The following is a 24,557-nucleotide window of genomic DNA, read 5'->3' as shown; positions in this document are numbered from 1 at the left end:
TCTTTGTTTGAGCTTGTATAGATTGTATGCAAATTTTGGCTTATCTCGTCAGAGCTTGATATGTAAATTTCAATTTGGGCTTATCTCGCTAGAGGTTGATATGTAAATTTCACATCTTGCAATATAATTTGGCCATTGTTTGCACTCGTGTGAATTGTGTACCTACTTTGTAATGTCAAAAACGTTATGGCACTCTCTCTAACTTTTTCAACAAATTCGCTTCGTTCTTCACATCAGAGTACAATTACCTTTGGTACTCTATAAATTTGGCATAATGGTGCATCTAGTTTACAAGACTGCACCTCGATACACCATTATGCCAAAAAAAATTTAATACTTGCACGTGTCGAAATAGCAGTCGAAATAACTGTCGAAATAGTAGTCGGAATGATAGTCAAAATAAGCATCGAAAAGGGCATCAAAAAATGCATGGTAAAATTACTTTCTTCAACTCTTGTTTAGACGCTTATTTTGGCATCTATTTTGACGTTTCTATTTCAACGCTTTTTTCAATGGGTATTTCGATTTTTAGGGGATTTTAAGCTTAGTTCTAAAGTGTTGAAAAACGCGTGGATAATGGCCCCGTCTCTTGTAGTATTGGTGAGGTAGCAAATCACTCTGTGACGTCTACATATCGCATTGAAACATAATTGTGTTGATACTCAAAATTTATGGAATAGGTTATTTGAGCATGCAATCATGGATGGAATCACTAAAAGAGACCATTTGTAAAAATCGACCTCCGATCCTCTGACTTTTTTCTTCGGAGCATCTAAAACTTGATGCAAAACATCAAGTTTTGTGGTAAAGTTGATGTTTTGTGGTAAAGTTGATGTTATGTATCAACTTTGATACAAAGCATCAAGTTTTGTGGAAAAGTTGATGTTTCACATCATCTCGATGCAAAACATCAACTTTTAGACTAAAAGTTGATGTTTTGCATCGAGATGATGTGAAACATCAACTTTTCCACAAAACTTGATGCTTTGTATCAAAGTCGATGCAAAACATTAAGTTTTGTGGAAAAGTTGATGTTTTGCATCAGATGATGCAAAACATCAACTTTTCCACAAAACTTAATGTTTTACATCAATGATGTTTTGCATAAAGTTAATGCAAAACATCAATTTTTAAAAATAAAGATAATCTTTTGCGTATAAAGTTGATCTTTTGCATATAAAGTTGAAGTTGAAGTTCAGGCAAACTGCATCTATAATAGCAAAATAGGTTCCTTGAATAAGTAAACAGGTTCTTTGTGTGAGCACATAGGTTTTGTCCTCGTCAAGCATCTTTGTGAGCACACAGGTTTCGTCTTCGTCAAGCGTCTTTAGCAAACCGCCCAAATCTAGCTTTTTCGTCAAGCGTCTTTAGCAAACCACCAAATCTAGATTTTTCGTCAAGCGTCTCTTATTATTTTGCTATTTTTAGCAAAACGACCAATCTAGCTTTTTCATCAAGCATCTATCAATGAATCTTGCATCCCACGTCTCTCTATTTTGAGGACTCTTTTCTTATTGACGTCTCTTATCTCTTGCGGTCGTCCTTGTCTATGGTGTGCAGATTTTGTGATTTTATCTTATACGTCTTCTCGCAGATAGATATGGCTATGACTGTTCTCGTTAATGATTTTCCTTTAGGCCAATGTTCTATTCCTTCTTTTCAAGGCCAAGGGTTTCCCGGTTGGAAAGCAAAGATGTTGTTAATTCTTAAAGGCGATAAGCTCTTAGATGTTGTTATTGGCGATTCTCTATGTCTGTCTCAGCCTACTATTCCGGATTCTGACAACGTTCTTATTACAGAAGGCCTTGTTTTTGATGCATGGCGTCTTGCTTATATGGATTGGTAGAGGCGTGATAAAGTAGCTCGTCGGTACATTCTTTCTGCTCTTAGTGATTCTCTCATGCTTGATGTGTATGACTTTGCTACTTCCCATGATGTATGGGAGTATCTTGTAGCAAATTTTCAAAAAAAGTCTATTTACAGAAACACTTTATTTGAGAGGTTTGCTTTCAAAGTTACAGTATGAAGTTGGTACTGCTATGACAGGGCATATTGATTCTTTCAAATCTATTATTAATCAACTTGCTGCTGCTCCGGTGATCCTGTTCCACGAAAGCAACTTATTACAATTCTTCTTGATATGATAAAGGATCCGTCTTATGACAACATTGTTACCATTCTTTCTAACAAGGACGGTCTTGATTTTGACCAAACTTGCATATCTTTGATTGAGTATTCTCAACGTCAACAACGACGTAGCGTTGGTCATGATGTAGCTATGTTTTTCACAACAAGAGGAGCCTGAGTCACAACAGTTGGAACGGGCCTTTTATGTGCGAAGGCGTCCTTTTCAACGAGGCAACCACAGAGGTGGTCGTTGTGGTGGTAGTTTCTCTCGTCTCAAATTTCCTAACAAGCATTGTTCTTACTGCAATAGGAATGGTCATACTGAAGATGACTGTTGGGCACGTCAATATGATGAAGAACACAACATTACCACAAAACAACCACGTTTATCTAGAGATTCTTCTTGTGATTATTGTGGAAAATCTGATCATCCCTCTTCCATGTGCTTTAAGCGTCGATTTGATGTAGATCGAAATCGAGCATATGTAGCCGAGCATCATGATAATGTTGCGCCTGAAACAAGTGTTTTATGTTCAGTTCCCCCAGACAGAATACTTCATGTACGTGATGGTTCACTTTTCATTATTGATTCTGGTGCTACAGGAAATATGACATATGAATCTAAGTGGCTACATAACTATCATTCTTTACCTGTTAAGCGTGTTGTTTATCTTGCTGATGATACAACTTGCCAAGTCAAGGGCATTGGAGATTTATATCTTGGCACCTTATCTTCTTCAACTCGAGTTTTACGAGGGGTTTTACATGTCCCAGAACTTCAACGTTATCTTCGACCACACCAAATGTCGCATTGAGAAAGATGGACACATTATTGCAACTACTTCTCGTAATGGCAATTTGTTTGAGCTCTCTCTTAATGATGCTTTAGCAAATGTTGTCACTGCTCCAGGTGATCATGATTGCAAGATATGGCATCATCGCTTTGTTCATGCTGATTTCTCAAAGCTTCTTGACCTTCATCGTCAAGGTCTTGTATGCGGCATGGATCTTAAAGCTCATCCTCATATGGGAATCTGTGAGTTTTGTGCTCTTGGCAAACACAATTGTAAACCCTTTCCTCTCTCGAATTCAGTTCATTCTCATGATTTGTTGGATCTTGTTCATACCGACATTTGTGGACCTTTGCCTCCATCAAGAACACAACATCGTTATTTCATTACGTTTATTGATGATTACTCACGGTATACAGTTGTTTTCTTGCTTCAAGAAAACTTCGCAGCGATAATGGTGGAGAATATGTGTCTCGTGAGTTTGAGAGTTATTGTACGGACCATGGTATTCATCATGAACATACTATTCCATATTCACCTCAACAGAACGGTGTTGCTAAACGTAAGAATCGCACTATTATCAATGCTATACGATGTATGTTGATTCATTTTGGGTTATCTCGTGTTTTCTGGAGTGAAGCTCTCTTGACAGTAGTCTTTGTTCAGAATTATCTTCCTACTACTGCTCCTTCTGGTAAGATACCCATCATAGCATGGACAGGTGAAATTCCTTCTGTATCTCATTTTCGAACCTTTGGATGTATTGCTTATATTCATGTTCCTAAAGAAACACGAGCAAAGCTTGATGCTCCTGGGCTTAAAGTTATTTTTATTGGGTATTCTGACACTTCCAAAGGCTACAAATTCTATGACCTGTCCTCCAAGAAAGTGCTTGTGAATCATGATGCTATTTTCAATGAACAGCTTACGGGCAGTACATGGTCCATGGTGGATGATTCTGATGATACTTAATCTTTGCTTCAAGCTTTTCCATTCTTGTGTGATGATGAATCTTCTTCTATAGAGCAACTTTCCTCTTCACAACCATCTAAAGAGCAACTTTCCTCTTCACAACCACATGAAGATTTTGAGGCTAATGTTTTCTCTACTTCTGAAGATCCTGCCACGTACAGTGATGCTATATGTTCTCCACAAAAGGATCAATGGCAAGAGGCTATGGAAGCAGAGTACGATTCTCTTATCTCTAAAGGTACATGGATACTCACTGAGCTGCCTCTCCTGGCCGTACTGCCATTAAGTGTAAGTGGGTATATAAGACAAAATTTAAAGCAGATGGATCCTTTGACAAATTCAAGGCACGTTTAGTTGCCAAAGGTTATTCTCAAGTTGCTGGCGTTGATTATCATGAAACCTTTTCACCAGTTGTTCGCATTACTAGTATTCGGGTTTTATTGGCATTTGCTGTTCAATTTGACTTAGAAATTCATCAGATGGACGTGCGCACAGCTTTCTTGAATGGAGATTTGAATGAAGAAATTTACATGGAACAGCCAGAAGGATTTGTTATTGCAGGTAAGGAAGATCTTGTTGCTCGTCTTCATAGGGCTTTATATGGTCTTAAACAAGCTTCACGGGCCTGGTACATCAAGTTTGATCTTTTTCTTACCTCCCATGGCTTTCTCTCTTGCTCTTCTGATCCCAACTTATTTACCAAACACCAAAATGGTAGTTTTGTAATCCTTGCCCTTTATGTGGATGATACAATCCTTGTTTCCAATGATTTGGGATCGCAGCAAAGGTATTTTATTACTTCGACAGTCAAAGTTTATTGAAGATACTATTAAGAAGTTTGGTTTGGAATCTGCACATTCAGCAACTACTCCTTGTCTTGCGAGTTCCATGAAAAACCACTTCTGATGGTGGTGGCTAGCTTGTTACAAATCAACCATATGCTAATTTGGTTGGATGTCTTCAAGTTGTTGGTTTGAACACTCGTCCTGACATTTTGTTTATTGCTAACTATCTCGGGCAACACCTTGCATGTCCTTCTCTTAAGCATTGGTCTTCAGCAAAGCACGTGTTGAAATACTTGAAAGGCACTGCAGATTATGGTTTGGTTTATCAACGACAATTCACATCCGACTCCATTCTATCTCTTTCTCTTTTGGGTTACACAAATGCAGATTGGGCCAGCTCACATTTATCTATGTGATCTACTAGTGGCAATTGTTTCTTCATTAATGGTTGTCTTATTTCTTGGACCAGCAAGAAACAACGTTGTGTTGCAATTTCTACAACCGAATCTGAATATGTTGCGGCATCACTTGCAGCTCGTGAACTCATTTGGCTTTGACAAGTGTTGACAGATATTGGCCATTCTCCTCTTTCTAGTACACCCTTGCGGTGTGATAATCAGAGTGATATTAGTCTTGCAAAAGACTATGTCCAACATAACAAGTCAAAACATATTGCTATGCATTACCATTATGTTCGATACGAAGTACGCAAAGGCACTATCATGATTGAACATTGTCCAAGTGATTAGATGATTGCAGATATTCTTACCAAAGGTCTCAATGAGTCACGGTTCATTCTCTTGCGCTCAGAGCTTGGAGTTGCCTTGGGCTCACTCTTTCTAGATTAGGCTCTTTACTCTTATGGTAGCTTTGTACATATATCGTTGTAATCTTCTAGACACCATGCACTTTGCACATTTCACAATTGCACACTATGACCTCTTGGTCCTTTTGTATATTTGTACATAGATGCACAATGCACTTTCACATCATTACTTCTGGTTCATATTTTCATATTTGTATAGGGGCTTGGGTTTTCCCTTGTACTCCCCAAGGGTTTTTTTTCATCCATAGCTAGAGACCCTTGTTTGAGTGGGGGTGTTGGAGCTCTATATACGGCTCACTCTACCTAACTTGGTCTCACATATATATATGTATCTTGTCCTCAATATGAATCAGTCTTTGGGAGCGTACATGATATGTCTCTTGTCTCGTCTCTTTCAACAACCTTAACCCTTAAGGTTAGTCCTAACCCATGCTCCACTAGAGCTTGTTCCCATGCTCCCATGCTCACAAGCCTAATGTGGGTTAGCCTCCTAGTATATGCACACATAATGTATATATAACATTTAGCATAAGCCTCATGCCTAGCTTTATGTATAAGGCCTCATGCCTAGCTTTATGCTTAAAGCTTTATGCATAAGGTCTCATGCATGCTTTATGTATAAGCTTTAGCATAGCTTGCATAAGGTTTGCATACCGGCATAGTTTGCATAAGGCTTGCATAAGCTTTTGTATGTATGCATTAGTAATCCTTTCCTCACCCTTTTGTTGGTTTTGTAGGTCCTCTAATCCTCTCTTTGAACATCACGAAAAAGAGGTAAGTGCTTTTCTATATTTCCTCTCTTTCCTCTATTATTATTGCACCCTTCGGTGCTGGGGATTTGTTTTGTAGATTTGCGCATAAGCATTATGCATAATGCTCATTCATGCTTTATGCATAAGCCTTATGCATAGCATTATGCATAAGACCTCATGCATGCTTTATACATAAGCTTTATGCATAAGGCCTAATGCATAGTTTTATGCATAAGGCCTCATGCATAAATGAATGAATGTTGAGGGATAATTCATGTGTATTCTCTTATTAAAGTGTCCATGTGGGCTTTGTTATATGTGTGTAGAAACATGATGTCTCGCACTCCAGATGAGACACCGGCTTACTCTCCACCATCCTTCTCTCCATATGCCATGTTGCCTGACCAGTTTATGGGTTTTTTACCACAAGACACACCTAAGCAAAGAGCGATGGCACAACAATATTTTGGGAGAGGGACGGGCACTTCGGTCGCACCATCGGCGGCGGGCACCACCACCTCTAACCCTAGTTCACCTGTACAAACCCCACAAAGAGCTGCTAGAACCTCTCCCTTAGGTCGCTCGTCCACCCACGGAGGACAACACTCAAGTAGTGGAAGTGAAGGTAGTTGTTGTCCATGTGGGGGCATGGATTGGTGTATGCCCCCACATGAGCGTCCTTCCCCATCTAGTGCCAGAAGCACTCCACGCTCGTGATCATCGTCTCGTGGGACGTTTCGGCACACAGCGCCCACACTCATTGATGGAGAAAAATTTTAAATAATTGTCAATGGCAATGTGGTTTTGGATAATGTCGGGCAAGAGATGAAGAGCCACATCTGCGAGCTTTGCCACATTATCTTTGCAAATGACTTTATGACTTGATGGCCAAAGTTGGATAAAGACAAGAAAGATAGAGTCATAAATCAAATCAAGGATGAGTACAAGCCCGTCGGCATAGTAGTGATGTCGTCCCCCCATAAGGTGGATAAAGGACCACATGGTGGATGTCATGAAACATTGGCGGGGAGATGTGACTAGGAGAGTGAAGGCGGGGGGGGTGAGAAGCCTTGGTACATGAGCACCAAGGATTGGAATGAGGAGAAGCAAAAGCATGCTCAAAATCCCCAACGCTACAAGCAACAAGAGGATGTGGCCAAAGCCCGAATGGAGAGCATAGGAAGCTCTCACCTTGGAAGCGGCGATTGGGACGCATTCCATGTCTACTTTGTAAGTATCAACATTTATCTTGTATGTTTCATTTGATGTTATGTCTACTTTGTAAGTATCAACGCTTATCTTGTTGTTTTGGTACTTTTAGAATCAAGTGGTTGGTTGGCCGGCAAACGGGAGAAGAGGACATTTCTCGCCGCCGCCATAACACGTACTTTCTTTTGGAGAAGCATGAGCGAGAAGGCGCCAACCTCAATTGGGAGCGCATTGTAGATATGGTAAGTGTGGCAAGCCTTAACCTTATGATTTGTATAATTGCTTTGCCTTGTCATGTTAGATTGTTGTTTTGGTATACCAAAAAAAGCGTCTTGTATGATTTTTGTAGGGACCAATGCCTGATCCTAAGTGAGGGCTCCGCATAGAGTGGCCTTGCCCATGTCTTTTCCCTTGTACACACACATTTTGGTCAGCTCACATCTTTGTTTGAGCTTGTATAGATTGTATGCAAATTTTGGCTTATCTCGTCAGAGCTTGATATGTAAATTTCAATTTGGGCTTATCTCGCTAGAGGTTGATATGTAAATTTCACATCTTGCAATATAATTTGGCCATTGTTTGCACTCGTGTGAATTGTGTACCTACTTTGTAATGTCAAAAACGTTATGGCACTCTCTCTAACTTTTTCAACAAATTCGCTTCGTTCTTCACATCAGAGTACAATTACCTTTGGTACTCTATAAATTTGGCATAATGGTGCATCTAGTATACAAGACTGCACCTGGATACACCATTATGCCAAAAAAAATTTAATACTTGCACGTGTCGAAATAGCAGTCGAAATAACCGTCGAAATAGTAGTCGGAATGATAGTCAAAATAAGCGTCGAAAAGGGCATCAAAAAATGCATGGTAAAATTACTTTCTTCAACTCTTGTTTAGACGCTTATTTCGGCATCTATTTTGACGTTTCTATTTCAACGCTTTTTTCAATGGGTATTTCGATTTTTAGGGGATTTTAAGCTTAGTTCTAAAGTGTTGAAAAACGCGTGCAAATCACTCTGTGACGTCTACATATCGCATTGAAACATAATTGTGTTGATACTCAAAATTTATGGAATAGGTTATTTGAGCATGCAATCATGGATGGAATCACTAAAAGAGACCATTTGTAAAAATCGACCTCCGATCCTCTAACTTTTTTCTTCGGAGCATCTAAAACTTGATGCAAAACATCAAGTTTTATGGTAGAGTTGATGTTTTGTGGTAAAGTTGATGTTATGCATCAACTTTGATACAAAGCATCAAGTTTTGTGGAAAAGTTGATGTTTTACATCATCTCGATGCAAAACATCAACTTTTTAGTTGATGTTTTGCATCGAGATGATGTAAAACATCAACTTTTCCACAAAACTTGATGCTTTGTATCAAAGTTGATGCATATCAACTTTGATACAAAGCATCAAGTTTTGTGGAAAAGTTGATGTTTTACATCATCTCGATGCAAAACATCAACTTTTTAGTGCAAAACATCAATTAAAAGTTGATGTTTTGCATCGAGATGATGTAAAACATCAACTTTTCCACAAAACTTGATGCTTTGTATCAAGTTGATGTTTTACATCATCTCAATGCAAAACATCAATTAAAAGTTGATGTTTTGCATCGAGATGATGTAAAACATCAACTTTTCTACAAAACTTGATGCTTTGTATCAAAGTTGATGCAAAACATCAAGTTTTGTGGAAAAGTTGATGTTTTGCATCAGATGATGCAAAACATCAACTTTTCCACAAAACTTAATGTTTTGCATCAATGATGTTTTGCATAAAGTTAATGCAAAACATCAATTTTTAAAAATAAAGATAATCTTTTGCGTATAAAGTTGATCTTTTGCATATAAAGTTGAAGTTGAAGTTCAGGCAAACTGCATCTGTAACAGCAAAACAGGTTCCTTGAATAAGCAAATAGGTTCTTTGTGTGAGCACATAGGTTTTGTCTTCGTCAAGCGTCTTTGTGAGCACACAGGTTTCGTCTTCGTCAAGCATCTTTAGCAAACCGCCCAAATCTAGCTTTTTCGTCAAGCGTCTTTAGCAAACCGCCAAATCTAGCTTTTTCGTCAAGCATCTCTTATTATTTTGCTATTTTTAGCAAAACGACCAATCTAGCTTTTTCATCAAGCATCTATCAATGAATCTTGCATCCCACGTCTCTCTATTTTGAGGACTCTTTTCTTATTGACGTCTCTTATCTCTTGCGGTCGTCCTTGTCTATGGTGTGCAGATTTTGTGATTTTATCTTATACGTCTTCTCGCAGATAGATATGGCTATGACTGTTCTCGTCAATGATTTTCCTTTAGGCCAATGTTCTATTCCCTCTTTTCAAGGCCAAGGGTTTCCCGGTTGGAAAGCAAAGATGTTGTTAATTCTTAAAGGCGATAAGCTCTCAGATGTTGTTATTAGCGATTCTCTATGTCTGTCTCAGCCTACTATTCCGGATTCTGACAACGTTCTTATTACGGAAGGCCTTGTTTTTGATGCATGGCGTCTTGCTTATATGGATTGGTAGAGGCGTGATAAAGCAGCTCGTCGGTACATTCTTTCTGCTCTTAGTGATTCTCTCATGCTTAATGTGTATGACTTTCCTACTTCCCATGATGTATGGGAGTATCTTGTAGCAAATTTTCACAAAAAGTCTGTTACAGAAGCACTTTATTTGAGAGGTTTGCTTTCAAAGTTACAGTATGAAGTTGGTACTGCTATGATGGGGCATATTGATTCTTTCAAATCTATTATTAATCAACTTGCTGCTGCTCCGGTGATCCTGTTCCACGAAAGCAACTTATTACAATTCTTCTTGATACGATAAAGGATCCGTCTTATGACAACATTGTTACCATTCTTTCTAACAAGGACGGTCTTGATTTTGACCAAACTTGCATATCTTTGATTGAGTATTCTCAACGTCAACAACGACGTAGCGTTGGTCATGATGCAGCTATGTTTTCACAACAAGAGGAGCCTGAGTCACAACAGTTGGAACGGGCCTTTTATGTGCGAAGGCGTCCTTTTCAACGAGGCAACCACAGAGATGGTCGTTGTGGTGGTAGTTTCTCTCGTCTCAAATTTCCTAACAAGCATTGTTCTTACTGCAATAGGAATGGTCATACTGAAGATGACTGTTGGGCACGTCAATATGATGAAGAACACAACATTACTACAAAACAACCACGTTTATCTAGAGATTCTTCTTGTGATTATTGTGGAAAATCTGATCATCCCTCTTCCATGTGCTTTAAGCGTCGATTTGATGTAGATCGAAATCGACCATATGCAGCCGAGCATCATGATAATGTTGCGCCTGAAACAAGTTGTGTTTTATGTTCACTTCCCCCAGACAAAATACTTCATGTACGTGATGGTTCACTTTTCATTATTGATTCTGGTGCTACATGAAATATGACATATGAATCTAAGTGGCTACATAACTATCATTCTTTACCTGTTAAGCGTGTTGTTTATCTTGCTGATGATACAACTTGCCAAGTCAAGGGCATTGGAGATTTATATCTTGGCACCTTATCTTCTTCAACTCGAGTTTTGCGAGGGGTTTTACACGTCCCAGAACTTCAACGTAATCTTCTTTCAGTTGCAAGACTTGTTGATCTTGGTTTGTTTGTTGGATTCGACCACACCAAATGCCGCATTGAGAAAGATGGACAGATCACTGCAACTGCTTCTCGTAATGGCAATGTGTTTGAGCTCTCTCTTAATGATGCTGTAGCAAATGTTGTCACTGCTCCAGGTGATCATGATTGCAAGATATGGCATCATCGCTTTGTTCATGCTGATTTCTCAAAGCTTCTTGATCTTCATCGTCAAGGTCTTGTACGCGGCATGGATCTTAAAGCTCATCCTCATATGGGAATCTGTGAGTTTTGTGCTCTTGGCAAACACAATTGTAAACCCTTTCCTCTCTCGAATTCAGTTCATTCTCATGATTTGTTGGATCTTGTTCATACCGACATTTGTGGACCTTTGCCTCCATCAAGAACACAACATTGTTATTTCATTACGTTTATTGATGATTACTCACGGTATACAGTTGTTTTCTTGCTTCAAGAAAACTTCGTAGCGATAATTGTGGAGAATATGTGTCTCGTGAGTTTGAGAGTTATTGTACGGACCATGGTATTCATCATGAACATACTATTCCATATTCACCTCAACAGAACGGTGTTGCTGAACATAAGAATCGCACTATTATCAATGCTATACGATGTATGTTGATTCATTTTGGGTTATCTCGTGTTTTCTGGAGTGAAGCTCTCTTGACAGTAGTCTTTGTTCAGAATTATCTTCCTACTACTGCTCCTTCTGCCATCATAGCAATGGACAGGTGAAATTCCTTCTGTATCTCATTTTCGAACCTTTGGATGTATTGCTTATATTCATGTTCCTAAAGAAACACGAGCAAAGCTTGATGCTCCTGGGCTTAAAGTTATTTTTATTGGGTATTCTGACACTTCCAAAGGCTACAAATTCTATGACCCGTCCTCCAAGAAAGTGCTTGTGAATCGTGATGCTATTTTCAATGAACAGCTTATGGGCGGTACATGGCCCATGGATGATTCTGATGATACTAAATCTTTGCTTCAAGCTTTTCCATTCTTGTGTGATGATGAATCTTCTTCTATAGAGCAGCTTTCCTCTTCACAACCATTGATTCCGATGAAGATTTTGAGGCTAATGTTTCTCTACTTCTGAAGATCCTACCACGTACAGTGATGCTATATGTTCTCCACAAAAGGATCAATGGCAAGAGGCTATGGAAGCAGAGTACGATTCTCTTATCTCTAAAGGTACATGGATACTCACTGAGCTGCCTCCTGGCCGTACTGCCATTAAGTGTAAGTGGGTATATAAGACAAAATTTAAAGCAGATGGATCCTTTGACAAATTCAAGGCACGTTTAGTTGCCAAAGGTTATTCTCAAGTTGCTGGCGTTGATTATCATGAAACCTTTTCACCAGTTGTTCGCATTACTAGTATTCAGGTTTTATTGGCATTTGCTGTTCAATTTGACTTAGAAATTCATCAGATGGACGTGCGCACAGCTTTCTTGAATGGAGATTTGAATGAAGAAATTTACATGGAACAGCCAGAAGGATTTGTTATTGCAGGTAAGGAAGATCTTGTTGCTCATCTTCATAGGGCTTTATGTGGTCTTAAACAAGCTTCACGGGCTTGGTACATCAAGTTTGATCTTTTTCTTACCTCCCATGGCTTTCTCTCTTGCTCTTCTGATCCCAACTTATTTACCAAACACCAAAATGGTAGTTTTGTAATCCTTGCCCTTTATGTGGATGATACAATCCTTGTTTCCAATGATTTGGGATTTCTACACCAAAGTAAGCAGTTGTTATCTTCGGCATTTGATATGGTGGATCTTGGAGAGCTTCACTCGTGTCTTGGCATTCAGATTAAAAGGGATCGCAGCAAAGGTATTTTATTACTTCAACAGTCAAAGTTTATTGAAGATACTATTAAGAAGTTTGGTTTGGAATCTGCACATTCAGCAACTACTCCTTGTCTTGCGAGTTCTATGAAAAACCACTTCTAATGGTGGTGGCCAGCTTGTTACAAATCAACCATATGCTAATTTGGTTGGATGTCTTCAAGTTGTTGGTTTGAACACTCGTTCTAACATTTTGTTTATTGCTAACTATCTCGGGAAACACCTTGCATGTCCTTCTCTTAAGCATTGGTCTTCAGCAAAGCACGTGTTGAAATACTTGAAAGGCACTACAGATTATGGTTTGGTTTATCAAACGACAATTCACATCTGACTCCATTCCATCTCTTTCTCTTTTGGGTTACATAAATGCAGATTGGGCCAGCTCACATTTATCTATGCGATCTACTAGTGGCAATGTTTCTTCATTAATGGTTGTCTTATTTCTTGGACCAGCAAGAAACAACGTTGTGTTGCAGTTTCTACAACCGAATCTGAATATGTTGCGGCATCACTTGCAGCTCTCGTGAACTCATTTGGCTTCGACAAGTGTTGACAGATATTGGCCATTCTCCTCTTTCTAGTACACCCTTGCGGTGTGATAATCAGAGTGCTATTAGTCTTGCAAAAGACTATGTCCAACATAACAAGTCAAAACATATTGCTGTGCATTACCATTATGTTCGATACGAAGTACGCAAAGGCACTATCATGGTTGAACATTGTCCAAGTGACCAGATGATTGCAGATATTCTTACCAAAGGTCTCAATGAGTCACGCTTCATTCTCTTGCGCTCAGAGCTTGGAGTTGCCTTGGGCTCACTCTTTCTAGATTAGGCTCTTTACTCTTATGGTAGCTTTTTACATATATCGTTGTAATCTTCTAGACACCATGCACTTTGCACATTTCACAATTGCACACTATGACCTCTTGGTCCTTTTGTATATTTGTACATAGATGCACAATGCACTTTCACATCATTACTTCTGGTTCATATTTTCACATTTGTATAGGGGCTTGGGTTTTTCCCTTGTACTCCCCAAAAGGGTTTTTTTTCATCCATAGCTAGAGACCCTTGTTTGAGTGCGGGTGTTGGAGCTCTATATACGGCTCACTCTACCTAACTTGGTCTCACCTATATATATGTATCTTGTCCTCAATATGAATCAGTCTTTGGGAGCGTACATGATATGTCTCTTGTCTCGTCTCTTTCAACAACCTTAACCCTTAAGGTTAGTCCTAACCCATACTCCACTAGAGCTTGTTCCCATGCTCCCATGCTCACAAGCCTAATATGGGTTAGCCTCCTAGTATATGCACACATAATGTGTATATAACATAGCACACATAATGTATATATAACATTTATGCATAAGCCTCATGCATAAGCTTTATGTATAAGACCTCATGCCTAGCTTTATGCTTAAAGCTTTATGCATAAGGTCTCATGCATGCTTTATGTATAAGCTTTAGCATAGCTTGCATAAGGTTTGCATATCGGCATAGTTTGCATAAGGCTTGCATAAGCTTTTGTATGTATGCATTAGTAATCCTTTCCTCACCCTTTTGTTGGTTTTGTAGGTCCTCTAATCCTCTCTTTCAACATCACGAAAAAGAGGTAAGTGCTTTTCTATATTTCCTCTCTTTCCTCTATTATTATTGCACCCTTCGGTGCTGGGGATTTGTTTTGTAGATTTGCGTATAAGCATTAAGCATAATGCTCATTCATGCTTTATGCATAAGCTTTATGCATAGCATTATGCATAAGACCTCATGCATGCTTTATACATAAGGCCTAATGCATAGTTTTATGCATAAGGCCTCATGCATAAATGAATGAATGTTGAGGGATAATTCATGTGTATGCTCTTATTAAAGTGTCCATGTGGGCTTTGTTATATGTGTGTAGAAACATGATGTCTCGCACTCCAGATGAGACACCGGCTTACTCTCCATCCTTCTCTCCATATGCCATGTTGCCTGACCAGTTTATGGGTTTTTTACCACAAGCCACACATGAGCAAAGAGCGATGGCACAACAATATTTTGGGAGAGGGACGGGCACTTCGGTCGCACCATCGGCGGGCACCACCACCTCTAACCCTAGTTCACCTGTACAAACCCCACAAAGAGCCGCTAGAACCTCTCCCTTAGGTCGCACATCCACTCACGGAGGACAACACTCAAGTAGTGGAAGTGAAGGCAGTTGTTGTCCATGTGGGGGCACGGATTGGTCTATGCCCCCACGTGAGTGTCCTTCCCCATCTAGTGCCAGAAGCACTCCACGCTCACGATCATTGCGGGACGTTTCGGCACACGACCCACACCCACTGATGGGGAAAAATTTTAAATAATTGTCAATGGCAATGTGGTTTTGGATAATGTTGGGCAAGAGATGAAGAGCCACATCTGCGAGCTTTGCCACATTATCTTTGCAAATGACTTTATGACTTGATGGCCAAAGTTGGATAAAGACAAGAAAGATAGAGTCATAAATCAAATCAAGGATGAGTACAAGCCCGTCAGCATAGTAGTGATGTCATCCCCCCATAAGGAGGATAAAGGACCACATGGTGGACGTCATGAAACATTGGCGGGGAGATGTGACTAAGAGAGTGAAGGCAGGGGGGGTGAGAAGCCTTGGTACATGAGCACCAAGGATTGGAATGAGGAGAAGCAAAAGCATGCTCAAAATCCCCAACGCTACAAGCAACAAGAGGATGTGGCCAAAGCCCGAATGGAGAGCATAGGAAGCTCTCACCTTGGAAGCGGCGATTGGGATGCATTCCATGTCTACTTTGTAAGTATCAACATTTATCTTGTATGTTTCATTGATGTTATGTCTACTTTGTAAGTATCAACGCTTATCTTGTTGTTTTGGTACTTTTAGAATCAAGTGGTTGGTCAGCCGGCAACTGGAGAAGAGGACATTTCTTGCCGCCGCCATAATACGTACTTTCTTTTGGAGAAGCATGAGCGAGAAGGCGCCAACCTGAATTGGGAGCGCATTGTAGATATGTTAAGTGTGGCAAGCCTTAACCTTATGATTTGTATAATTGCTTTGCCTTGTCATGTTAGATTGTTGTTTTGGTATACCAAAAAAAGCGTCTTGTATGATTTTTGTAGGGACCAATGCCTGATCCTAAGTGAGGGCTCCGCATAGAGTGGCCTTGCCCATGTCTTTTCCCTTGTACACACACATTTTGGTCAGCTTACATCTTTGTTTGAGCTTGTATAGATTGTATGCAAATTTTGGCTTATCTCGTCAGAGCTTAATATGTAAATTTCAATTTGGGCTTATCTCGCTAGAGATTGATATGTAAATTTCACATCTTGCAATATAATTTGGCCATTGTTTGCACTCGTGTGAATTGTGTACCTACTTTGTAATGTCAAAAACGTTATGGCACTCTCTCTAACTTTTTCAACAAATTCGCTTCGTTCTTCACATCAAAGTACAATTACCTTTAACACTCTATAAATTTGGCATAATGGTGCATCCAGTTTACAAGACTGCACCTGGATACACCATTATGCCAAAAAAAATTTATTACTTGCATGTGTCGAAATAGCAGTCGAAATAACCGTCGAAATAGTAGTCGGAATGATAGTCAAAATAAGCGTCGAAAAGGGCATCAAAAAATGCGTGGTAAAATTACTTTCTTCAACTCTTGTTTAGACGCTTATTTCGGCATCTATTTTGACGTTTCTATTTCAACGCTTTTTTCAATGGGGATTTTGATTTTTAGGGGATTTTAAGCTTAGTTCTAAAGTGTTGAAAAACGCGTGGATAATGGCCCCGTCTCTTGTAGTATTGGTGATGTAGCAAATCACTCTCTGACGTCTACATATCGCATTGAAACATAAATGTGTTGATACTCAAAATTTATGGAATAGGTTATTTGAGCATGCAGTCATGGATGAAATCACTAAAAGAGACCATTTGTAAAAATCGACCTCCGATCCTCTGACTTTTTTCTTCAGAGCATCTAAAACTTGATGCAAAACATCAAGTTTTGTGGTAAACTTGATGCTTTGTATCAAAGTTGATGCAAAACATCAAGTTTTGTGGAAAAGTTGATGTTTTGCATCAGATGATGCAAAACATCAACTTTTCCACAAAACTTAATGTTTTGCATCAATGATGTTTTGCATAAAGTTAATGCAAAACATCAATTTTTAAAAATAAAGATAATCTTTTGCGTATAAAGTTGATCTTTTGCATATAAAGTTGAAGTTGAAGTTCAGGCAAACTGCATCTGTAACAGCAAAACAGGTTCCTTGAATAAGCAAACAGGTTCTTTGTGTGAGCACATAGGTTTTGTCTTCGTCAAGCGTCTTTGTGAGCACACAGGTTTCGTCTTCGTCAAGCGTCTTTAGCAAACCGCCCAAATCTAGCTTTTTCGTCAAGCGTCTCTTATTATTTTGCTATTTTTAACAAAACGACCAATCTAGCTTTTTCGTCAAGCATCTATCAATGAATCTTGCATCCCACGTCTCTCTATTTTGAGGACTCTTTTCTTATTGACGTCTCTTATCTCTTGCGGTCGTCCTTGTCTATGGTGTGCAGATTTTGTGATTTTATCTTATACGTCTTCTCGCAGATAGATATGGCTATGACTGTTCTCGTCAATGATTTTCCTTCAGGCCAATGTTCTATTCCTTCTTTTCAAGGCCAAGGGTTTCCCGGTTGGAAAGCAAAGATGTTAATTCTTGAAGGCGATGAGCTCTTAGATGTTGTTATTGGTGATTCTCTATGTCCGTCTCAGCCTACTATTCCGGATTCTGACAACGTTCTTATCACGGAAGGCCCTGTTTTTGATGCATGGCGTCTTGCTTCTATGGATTGGCAGAGGCGTGATAAAGCAGCTCGTCGGTACATTCTTTCTGCTCTTAGTGATTCTCTCATGCTTGATGTGTATGACTTTCCTACTTCCCATGATGTATGGGAGTATCTTATAGCAAATTTTCAGAAAAAGTCTGTTTACAGAAACACTTTATTTGAGAGGTTTGCTTTCAAAGTTACAGTATGAAGTTGGTATTGCTATGACGGGGCATATTGATTCTTTCAAATCTATTATTAATCAACTTGCTGCTGCTGCTCCGGTGATCCTGTTCCACGAAAGCAACTTATTACAATTCTTCTTGATACGATAAAGGATCCGTCTTATGACAACATTGTAACCATTCTTTCTAACAAGGACGGTCTTGATTTTGACCAAACTTGCATATCTTTGATTGAGTATTCTCAACGTCAACAATGACGTAGCGTTGGTCATGATGCAGCTATGTTTTCACAACAAGAGGAGCCTGAGTCACAACAGTTGGAACGGGCCTTTTATGTGCGAAGGCGTCCTTTTCAACGAGGCAACCACAGAGGTGGTCGTTGTGGTGGTAGTTTCTCTCATCTCAAATTTCCTAACAAGCATTGTTCTTACTGCAATAGGAATGGTCATACTGAAGATGACTGTTGGGCACGTCAATATGATGAAGAACACAACATTACCACAAAACAACCACGTTTATCTAGAGATTCTTCTTGTGATTATTGTGGAAAATCTGATCATCCCTCTTCCATGTGCTTTAAGCGTCGATTTGATGTAGATCGAAATCGAGCATATGCAGCCGAGCATCATGATAATGTTGCGCCTGAAATAAGTTGTGTTTTATGTTCAGTTCCCCCAGACAGAATACTTCACGTACGTGATGGTTCACTTTTCATTATTGATTCTGGTGTTACAGGAAATATGACATATGAATCTAAGTGGCTACATAACTATCATTCTTTACCTGTTAAGCGTGTTGTTTATCTTGCTGATGATACAACTTGTCAAGTCAAGGGCATTGGAGATTTATATCTTGGCACCTTATCTTCTTCAACTCGAGTTTTACGAGGGGTTTTACATGTCCCAGAACTTCAACGTAATCTTCTTTCAGTTGCAAGACTTGTTGATCTTGGTTTGTTTGTTGGATTTGACCACACCAAATGCCGCATTGAGAAAGATGGACAGATCACTGCAACTGCTTCTCGTAATGGCAATGTGTTTGAGCTCTCTCTTAATGATGCTGTAGCAAATGTTGTCACTACTCAAGGTGATCATGATTGCAAGATATGGCATCATCGCTTTGTTCATGCTGATTTCTCAAAGCTTCTTGATCTTCATCGTCAAGGTCTTGTACGCGGCATGGATCTTAAAGCTCATCCTCATATGGGAATCTGTGAGTTTTGTGCTCTTGGCAAACACAATTGTAAACCCTTTCCTCTCTCGAATTCAGTTCATTCTCATGATTTGTTGGATCTTGTTCATACCGACATTTGTGGACCTTTGCCTCCATCGAGAACACAACATCGTTATTTCATTACGTTTATTGATGATTACTCACGGTATACAGTTGTTTTCTTGCTTCAAGAAAACTTCGCAGCAGCGATAATGGTGGAGAATATGTGTCTCGTGAGTTTGAGAGTTATTGTATGGACCATGGTATTCGTCATGAACATACTATTTCATATTCACCTCAACAGAACGGTGTTGTCGAACGTAAGAATTGCACTATTATCAATGCTATACGATGTATGTTGATTCATTTTGGGTTATCTCGTGTTTTCTGGAGTGAAGCTCTCTTGACAGTAGTCTTTGTTCAGAATTATCTTCCTAATACTGCTCCTTCTGGTAAGATACCCATCACAGCATGGACAGGTGAAATTCCTTCTGTATCTCATTTTCGAACCTTTGGATGTATTGCTTATATTCATGTTCCTAAAGAAACACGAGCAAAGCTTGATGCTCCTGGGCTAAAAGTTATTTTTATTGGGTATTCTGACACTTCCAAAGGCTACAAATTCTATAACCCGTCCTCCAAGAAAGTGCTTGTGAATCGTGATGCTATTTTCAATGAACAGCTTATGGGCAGTACATGGTCCATGGATGATTCTGATGATACTAAATCTTTGCTTCAAGCTTTTCCATTCTTGTTTGATGATGAATCTTCTTCTATAGAGCAACTTTTCTCTTCACAACCATCTAAAGAGTAACTTTCCTCTTCACAACCATTGATTCCGATGAAGATTTTGAGGCTAATGTTTTCTCTACTTCTGAAGATCCTGCCACGTACAGTGATGCTATATGTTCACAAAAGGATCAATGGCTAGAGACTATGGAAGCAGAGTCCGATTCTCTTATCTCTAAAGGTACATGGATACTCACTGAGCTGCCTCCTGGCCGTACTGCCGTTAAGTGTAAGTGGGTATATAAGACAAAATTTAAAGCAGATGGATCCTTTGACAAATTCAAGGCACGTTTAGTTGCTAAAGGTTATTCTCAAGTTGCTGGCGTTGATTATCATGAAACCTTTTCACCAGTTGTTTGCATTACTAGTATTCGAATTTTACTGGCATTTGCTGTTCAATTTGACTTAGAAATTCATCAGATGGATGTGCGCACAGCTTTCTTGAATGGAGATTTGAATGAAGAAATTTACATGGAACAGCCAGAAGGCTTTGTTATTGCAGGTAAGGAAGATCTTGTTGCTCGTCTTCATAGGGCTTTATATGGTCTTAAACAAGCTTCACGGGCCTCGTACATCAAGTTTGATCTTTTTCTTACCTCCCATGTGTTAAAACCCTAAGATCTCTCTAGATAATTGTTATGCATAAACATGCATAAATCAGGCATAACTCAACCACCCAACCACCCCCGAGCCCAAGGGATGCACACATGAATCATAAATGAAATACATCATACCTCTACCTTGATGTCCCATACCATCAAGAGGTATAACACAATCCAATAGCATGTAGCTAAAGTGTGAAATGGTAGATGAGTAGATATGGATCTCTACACAAGAGACCATAGCATAAGCCTCAAGCTTCCTAGCCCCCAAGCCCCAAGCTCCCTTGAGTGTGCCCCATGTCTCTATTATATAGGAGGGCCCTCCAAGTGACTCTTGACTTTCCATTCCTCATGTGTGACCCTTGGATGCCTGACCCTAACCTTAAACCTTAAGGTTAGTCCTAACCCATGCTCCACTAGAGCTTGTTCCCATGCTCCCATGCTCACAAGCCTAATGTGGGTTAGCCTCCTAGTATATGCACACATAATGTGTATATAACATAGCACACATAATGTACATATAACATACTTCCCCTCTCTCAAAACATTGCACTCTTGCAATGAAAAGAAGGAGAATTGCGCTGAACATTCTCAACTGACTCCCAAGTCGAATTCTCAATTTCCCTATCTTTCCACCTTATTTTAACCTCAGGGATTAGTCAACTACAAAGTTTCCTTTCCTTGAATTCAAGTACCTTATCAGGTTCATGTGGAACATAGGATAATTCATCGACTTCAACGAGTTCTTGAGGAGTGACTGTGTCATCCTCACCTCCCAGTTTCCCTTTCAATCTATCGATATGAAAGACTGGATGAACTCTAACAATTGGAGATAGTTTTAGTTCATACGCAACCATGCCAATCCGATATATAACTCGAAATGGACCACAATATCTAGGAGATAAATTCGAGCATTTTTCCATTGACAAAGTCTGAAAATCTTTAGGAACATTAAAATAAACCAATGCTCCTGGTTCAAAAGACCGAGATGAGCGTCCCCTATCAGCATAAAACCGTGCCCTATCATGAGCACTCCTGATAGAATCCCGAGCTTCGGTCAGCATTTCCTGCATACTCGCAAGAAATCCCTCGATGCATCAAGCTCGATGTCCTTAAGATTGACATCAATAGGTGCCCTGAGTTGAAACCCATACATAAGTATGTAAGGACTAAAATAATAGCCGTAAATTTAAAACTGTTATAGGCAAATTCCATCATTGGAAGATATTTTTCCCAATATGATGATTTTCTAGAGACATATGCACGAAGCATATCCTCTACAATCTGATTCATACACTCTGTTTGCCTATCAGACTACGGATGATCAGAACAATTCACATTCAAAGTAACTTCCTCGTTGTAAACCATTCGGAATAAACTAGGAAAGCATGGCATTATAACAGCAGAAACCAGGGATTCATCGGCGCCCCGACATACCCACATCTGCATATGGAATAATCGACGTCTCGAGTTACCCATATCAACATAGAGAGTCATCAACGTCTCGATGAGTCACATATGTCCGTCCGTAAACAATCAAGTTGACTATATAAATCACCTAAAGTACGGAACTAGAGAAAGAAATGCCAACAAAGGAAAAATCCAAATTTCCTTATCCAAACACAACAAGATAAACTTGTTTGAACTCTAAAGAAAGAGATTTCAACAAGTGAAAATGTTGACGAGATTACCCTCATCAAAACATGCAGGCTATAGATAAAAGAAGTTTATCTAGAGAATGCCCACACTATAACTTCTAGTGAATTTAGAAAATAAGATTGTCTTTGAATGTTAAGGTCAACATGCTAAGTAATGTAAGCAAAGCAACAATCTTGAGCCCAAATTATCCCATAAGATAATATATGTGAGGGATCCCTAGCGTCCCATTCCACCATGATACCACCCATACATACCTTAACAATTTGAAACTCCCTAGTATGCCGTCTAGGAAAATATGAATAAAATCCTGTGTAAAAGGAATAAGATGGCCTTATCCAGACTTTCACATACTAAACCTGTCTCTATATACTTGAGACTACATCAAGGAATAACTCCTTCTGAGTATATCATTAGAAAAGAAATTGAATAATTGGCGCCTTTCTAATGATAACCACCCAAAACACAATAAAGTTAGGGTAGAAAAATAACTCACCTAGATATATAAATAACTAGGTATCCGAGTTGGAATATATACAAGAGTATAAGAAATATACTCCAAAATTATGTGCAAAAAACAAAGGCAAGTGCTACCTTCAAAGCACATGTAATTATTCAAAAGATCAAAAGATCCTTATAAAACCATGGATAAAAGCATAGAAGCTCCTTCAATCCATAAATAACATAGTTGATCATAAAAAACAATGCCTACCATCTAATGGACATTTAATCATGCCAAAAGAAGCATTAAAATTGGTGGCCAACTCATCAATCCAGAGTATATGAACATTGTGTTGTTCAAATAAAACTCCAAACTAAGAAAGTGAAACACATGTGTGTAGCACTCAATAAGAAAACCCTAGACATAAGTGATCTAGGTAGAACCTGATGAGTCCATATAAAACTTGGAAAATATCAAAAAAAATCCACCAAAACAAACCAATCAACTAACCCATGATATAATTTGTCTTAGGCTTAAGAAATTAAGCACAATCCACACTTTAATAAGTGCCAAAATAAATTATCATGGAAAAGTGTCAAAGGTGAAACACACTTTGAACGTAAATTATAGCCATCAAAAGAAATTAAGGAACATGTCCAAAAAGAATGGCTAAATCATGGTAAAAAATCATGAATACATCGTTTAGAATTAATCCAAACATAAATATCCATTAATACGAGATATAATCGTATTAATAATATGCGAATAATCCGCATCTATCTAATGTCAGTACGAGAAAACGTACTTCAACATTAAATAACCCTCGAAAATATTAAATTCTCGAGAAAAAGAATTTATCATGATTTTTTTCTAATTTTTCTAAATTTTACAGGGCCTCAAAATATAATAATTTTGAATTCCACCAAACCTATCCTATGGCATTCCAAACCTATATTTTTCCAGAAAATTTTTAGCAATTAAATTTGCCAAAATACCATTGATATTTAAAAAATATCAATTTTTAGGATTTCTAAAAATTATTTCTAGAAATTTCCTAATTTTCCTTGAGAATCCCATCGTTCACGAAATTTCCAATTTCGCCCGACAATTCTCAAATCCAATGAAAATTTTCAATTTTAATGGATTTTTCTAATTTTTTGGATCAAAAAATATAATTTTAAAGGAATTTGAATGGTCACGGACGCCCGAATGGACACACCACGTGCCAAACACCAACCCCACATTTTTCCAAAATTTAAAATAACCTTTGTCTAATTTTCCACTAATTTTCAGGAATTTTTTGAAATTTTTAATCAACCCCGAACGCATTTAGAATACGAACGGTCAAAAATTTCAGAATTCCAACGGTTTTCCCGGAATACGGAAAGCCAAAAGTTTTGGGAAAATGAAAAGACAAAAAAAATTCGGAATGTGAAAGGTCAAAGGTTTCCGGAATACGGAAGGTCAAAAGTTTTTCCGGAATTCGGAAAGCCAAAAGGTTTCGGGAAAACGGAAAGCCAAAGGTTTTCCGGAAGATGAAAAGCCAAAAAATTTTATTAAGAAATTTCCAAGAATTTTTCAGAGATTTTTTATCTCAAATTCCAATTTTTCTGAATTTTTCAGGCATTTTCTAAGCTTTTTTGAAATAAATTCAAAAGCTCTTTAATTAAAAACTTATTTTTTAAAAAAATAATAAAAAAAATAAGTAAAAGCTTTAATAAGCTTTTGATTTTTTAGGAGGGGGGGCGATTTTTTTCGCCCGGCTGCAGCGCAGCCCCCGCCCCCCGCCTGTGCGCGAATCGTGGAGGGAGGGAGAGAAACTCCCTCCTCTCCTCCTTCTCCCTACTTTCCTCTCCCTCTTCTTCCTTCCAATCTCTTTCCTCCTCCCTTCTCTGTTAATCAAAGATTAAC

This window comes from Cibotium barometz, chromosome 11 (genome assembly GCF_041138505.1).
Source record: "Cibotium barometz isolate CiBa-2024 chromosome 11, ASM4113850v1, whole genome shotgun sequence".
Taxonomy (NCBI): Eukaryota; Viridiplantae; Streptophyta; class Polypodiopsida; order Cyatheales; family Cibotiaceae; genus Cibotium; species Cibotium barometz.
This window is presented reverse-complemented; position numbering follows the sequence as displayed.